The 5,131-nt window shown below is 43.3% G+C and overlaps 1 pseudogene; it reads left to right on the top strand.

The window, feature by feature from the left end:
* LOC107990200 (uncharacterized) overlaps positions 1 to 5,058 on the top strand; it is a 12,758-nt pseudogene extending 7,700 nt beyond the window's left edge.
* The last annotated feature ends 73 nt before the right edge of the window (positions 5,059 to 5,131 follow it).

The following is a 5,131-nucleotide window of genomic DNA, read 5'->3' as shown; positions in this document are numbered from 1 at the left end:
CGGTGGCCACACCCCCCGTGGTTCGGAGGACGACGGTTGTCGCATCTCCAGTGGTTCAGGGTGCTTGGGGACGTTGCACCCTCCGAGGTTTCTGTCTCAGTGACTGACGCTCCCTCAGCAGTTCTTGGTCCGGCTGGGGGAGCCTTTGTGACGATTGGTATGCCTTGGTCTAGGGAAGGGACTCCTTACCAGAGACACAAGTTCCCTAGACCAAGGTACAAAAAAGGGCCAGGCCAAGTATAGGGGTACTTGAGCCTGGAATTTTTTTTTTTCTTCCTCTTCTGTTTTTCCCCTTGTGCCTATTTTTTTTCCATGTTTTAGAATAGGCCTTGTTTCTGTTTTGGTATCCCTCCCACCCAACCAACCCAGAGGGTTGGTGGTAGGCTTTTGGTAGTCCGGGGGACGTCCATTAGGAGGGGGGTACTGTCATGTCTGTCTGTCTCTGTGTTTTCCTGTGTTCTTTGTGGGGTAATCATGGGCTCACACTCACCTGTTGTTAATTAGCTTCACTTGTGTCACCTGGTGTTCCCTGTGTGTATATATACCCCTCTCCCTCACTCTGTCGGGGTTGGATCATCGTGATTGTGACTGTGTGAATTGGATCAGTGTGTTAGATCTTCGTGAGTTTCCTACTCTGTTTCCTCGTGTTCCGAAGAGAGTTCCATGCCTGCCTGTTCTTCGTGTTTTGTTAATTTAGACCTTGTAAATAAAACTTCCTGCACCAGAAAGAGTCTCACCAGTACTGCATTTGGGTCCTGCCTGCTCCCTGCGATGCCCGCACGTGACAGTTTTATGACTACAAGAAAATTACGCAAATTTAGTAAGGTACTGTTTTACAATAGCTGAAAAAATCTGAGGCTATATGGGGCAAGTTATATGACTACATGAAAATGATGATAAATCGCAGTATTAGCTATTCATACTGCATTCAGACACAATCTCATGCACGTGGCCAGTTGAAATAAGTTGACTCTCAAACCTATGCATTGCATACTGGTCATATAATGCATTAAAAATAAAAGAAACTAACCTTGTTTAATGGTGGGGTAGCAGAAAATTATGGCTTGTCTGCAGCGGCAAATTGGCCGATGTGCGCATGCGCAGTTGACACGCGTAGCAAAAAACTATAGGTAGGAAAAAACTTCAGAACACCATGAATTAATCCTTCACCATGAACGAATCACTCTCTGTGAACTAATCTTTCCCTTCATTTTCACAGATTCGGTTCATTTGTCACGTGACAGAGAGCTTGGGTCTCTTTTGCTTTCACTCATCTTCACATTGTGGTGTGTTTTTCTATGTTTATCTTTATTGACATGGTTTAATTGCTTATGGTATTTTTGTGTACTTTGTCAGCGGAAGCAAACCATCTTGCCTTCAGTATTTAGTGTCGGAGAACCCACAATAGGAAGGGCTAAAGCGCCACCTGCTGTAAAACGAATGCAATTATTCGTTCAAGATTCGTTCACGACTCATTCATTTTACTGTTCGAGAGTCAAAGATCCAGATCAGTAAAAAGAGTCGGTCTTCCCATCACTACTGCAGATCATGGGATTCACGGCCTCTTTAAATATAGTTGTATGCGTAGGTAGGGGCGTGGTGTGCTTGTGCGCTCAATGCCACATTGGGATTTACAAACGAAACGTACTTGGATTTTTGCGTAGAGACACTTAGATAACTCAATGGAAGAAATGCTTATTTTCATGGAAAAATGTCAGGGGTCCATACACTTCCTTCCATTCCATCCAGGGTAGGAAAAAGCTATAGGTAGGAAAAACTTTAGAGCACCCTCCCTTCTACCTCTCAGTTCTTCTTCCACTGCACAGTTGCATACGTGAACACGTCTCAAGGGCTTAGTCGCTTGCTTGGTAGCTAAGAGGCAACATCTCTCGGTTTCTCTCTCTTACACGACCACTCGTCTACACACATCCACACACACACTATTGTGCCTTGTTTAGTTTATTTATCAACTACTATCATTAACGTGATAGGGTTTTGTTAATAAATTAGATTTTTTTTTGTAAACTGTGTTTGTCTGTGTTGTTACTTTATTCATTGGAGCAACCCAATTTGCCAAGAACTCCAGAAAATCCTTCAGATATTTAATTGTTTGTGAATATTATTGATTGTAGTATATTTGTAATACTTTAAGTAAAACATTATTACTATATTATTAGGATAACATAACAATTAAAGATAACTTTAATGAGACTGATCGTGTTATTGATTTGAGACTGGTTAATAACACCGAGTGCTCCTACGCAGCACTCGACCCATTGCACGTACAAATTATTTCCATCAAAAGCTGCTGATGCCATCACAGTGGCAAAAGCATTGGTCAAACAGATTATACCAAGATTTGGTATACCACAGACCATTTACAGTGACAATGGACGTCATTTCGTGAACCAAGTCATATCAAGCATAAGCCAAAAGATGAAAATAAATTTAAAACACCATTGTGCTTATCATGCACAAAGTGCAGGGCTTGTGGAAAGAACAAATGGAACAGTCAAATTAAGACTTAAGAAATGCATGGAAGAAACAAAACAACCATGGACTAAAGTCATAGATATGTTAACACCATTTAAAATAATACATGGACGATCATACCGCCTACCTGAACTCCAAGTTTTTCAACAAAACCCTGATGAGATGGATCTAGTCGATTATATGACTAAGATGCTGAGAACAAAAGAAATACAAAATTCTAACTTTATGCCAGATACACCTATATTTTTGTAGGGTGACAAGACGCCAATCCAGGTCGGCGACTGGGTGCTGATAAAACTCATCAAAAGGAAGTGTTGGTTGAGTCCCAAGTGGGAAGGCTCATACCCAGTCCTGCGGACAACGCCCACGGCCATAAAGATTGCTGAACGACCATCTTGGATTCGTCTTTCACATTGCAAGAGACAGAGGTTCTTGGTACAGGATCTGATTGGTTGAGAGGAAGTCCAACTACAAAGGGGTGTAGCTATATAGAAGCTATATGTCTTAACATTGGTGAATCAGGGAGATCCTCAGCCACTTAGCGTGATTACTGTACTGTTCTCACCATAGTCTTGCAGACATAAGATGATTGACAAAGAGAGTGAAGTGCTGGTAACCTCTCCTCTCAAAATGATGAATACAGAAGATACTCGACCCCAGCCAAAACCATGGCACTCAGTCAATTTGACTCTAAAATGTATATTTATTTTTCAGAATCGGCAGTTTCTCAAGGGAGCCATGTCTATCCATTTAGACTTACCGTACCACAATGGTAAGCACACTACAGCGGGACCAAATATGGCCAAAGCATAATTTTAGTAACTTGATCTTGAGCCTGCCTGTTGTCCTTTACAGAAATATGCCACCATCCTTCAAAGAATATCATGGAAAAATTGTTTACAAGCTGGAAGCTGTATTGTCCAGAAGCTGAGGATGGACAGCAATGACGTAAATGAGCTTATGATGTACTTCCCAAATTTATCAACTTTTCCAGTGCCTTTCAGTGTTCGCCTTCCAGTGAGATGACACCCAAATTCAGTTTAACTCGGGACACAGTGTACCGTGCCATACGAAACACGAGAGCGTTGTTATCAACAAAATAGCCAAGAGCGTATCAAATCTCACACACAGAAAGAGATAACGTGTGCATTAAAGATTCCCAATGATCAGATTTTGTCAGTCCAGAACTGTGACATCATCTCAGTGGAATACCACCTCAAGGTAAGCCTGCTTTAACTTATGTCTATGGATTTTGTGTTTTAAGTAAAACTGAATTGCTGTTTGATCACTGAGTACTCTTCTTTTTCCATATATCTCCTCTTTGGCCTTCCTCTTTTTCTCCTACCTGGTAGCTCCATCTCTAGCATTCTTCTACCAATGTATCCACTGTCCCTCCTCCGCACATGTCCAAACCATCTCAATCTGGCTTCTCTATCTTTTTCTCCAAACCTTCCTGTCTGTGTTGTCCCTCTAATGACCTCATTCCTGATCCTGTCCATTCTTGTCACTCTTAGAGAGAATCTTAGCAACTTTAACTCTGCCACCCCCAGCTCCGCCTCCTGTCTTCTGCCTATTGCTACCGTCTCTAAACCATACATCATGGCTGGTCTCACCACCATCCTGTAAACCTTTCCTTTCCTCTTAGCTGACACTCTTCTGTCACAGATCACTCCTGACACTTTTCTCCAGCTGTTCCATCCTGCCTGTACTCTATTCCTCACCTCTCTTCCACAGTCTCCTCTGCTCAGTTGATCCTAAGTACCTAAACTCCTGCACCTTCACCACCTCTGCTCCTTGTAGCCTCACTATTTCACTGTTCTCCCTTTCGTTTACACACATGTACTCTGTCTTGCTGCGACTGACCTTCATTCCTCTTCTTTCTAGTGCAAACCTCCACCTCTCTAGGTTCTCTTCTAGCTGCTGCCTACTCTCACTACAGATCACAATGTCATCTGCAAACATCATAGTCCATGGGGACTCCTGTCTGACCTCATCTGTCAATCTGTCCATCACCACAGCAAACAAGAAGGGGCTCAGGGCCGATCCTTGATGTAGTCCCACCTCTACCTTGAAGTCTTCTGTCCTTCCAACAGCACACCTCACTACTGTTGTACTATTCTCATACATGCCCTGCACCAAACTAACATACTTCTCTGCCACTCCTGACTTCCTCATACAAAACCACAATTCCTCTCTTGGCACGGAGTACTATTGAGTCATTAATGTTTTTTAGGCCTATCTGGACATTAGCTTTGCTTTTGATCCAGAGGTTGTTTTTCCAGTGGTTATTGTTCCTGCTGGTTTTGCTTCTGGCCATCAACCAAGTGCCTTTGGAGGTCCCCTTTCAGCAATGGGTGGTCCATCTAACAGTGACTTCCCTCCACAGCCAGTGTTTACGGGTCCATATGCTGCACCTCCACCGTTTGGATACCCGGCAGCTTAGGCCTATCCAGGTTTCCAGGCCGCCAACCCCTGCTGACCAATTCTTTCAATTGCCCTCTTCTGCATGCCTACTCCTCCTTATAACATATACCCCACTGCTCCTCCGAACAATGTGGTGCCCTCTGCACCAATGATGAACATAGACTTCCTGTCCCCGTCTGATCAACTCTGAAAATGGTTGTGAATGGGGGTGTGA

Source organism: Cynoglossus semilaevis, chromosome W, assembly GCF_000523025.1.
Source record: "Cynoglossus semilaevis isolate Cse_v1.0 chromosome W, Cse_v1.0, whole genome shotgun sequence".
NCBI classification, from domain to species: domain Eukaryota; kingdom Metazoa; phylum Chordata; class Actinopteri; order Pleuronectiformes; family Cynoglossidae; genus Cynoglossus; species Cynoglossus semilaevis.
This window is presented reverse-complemented; position numbering and strand designations above follow the sequence as displayed.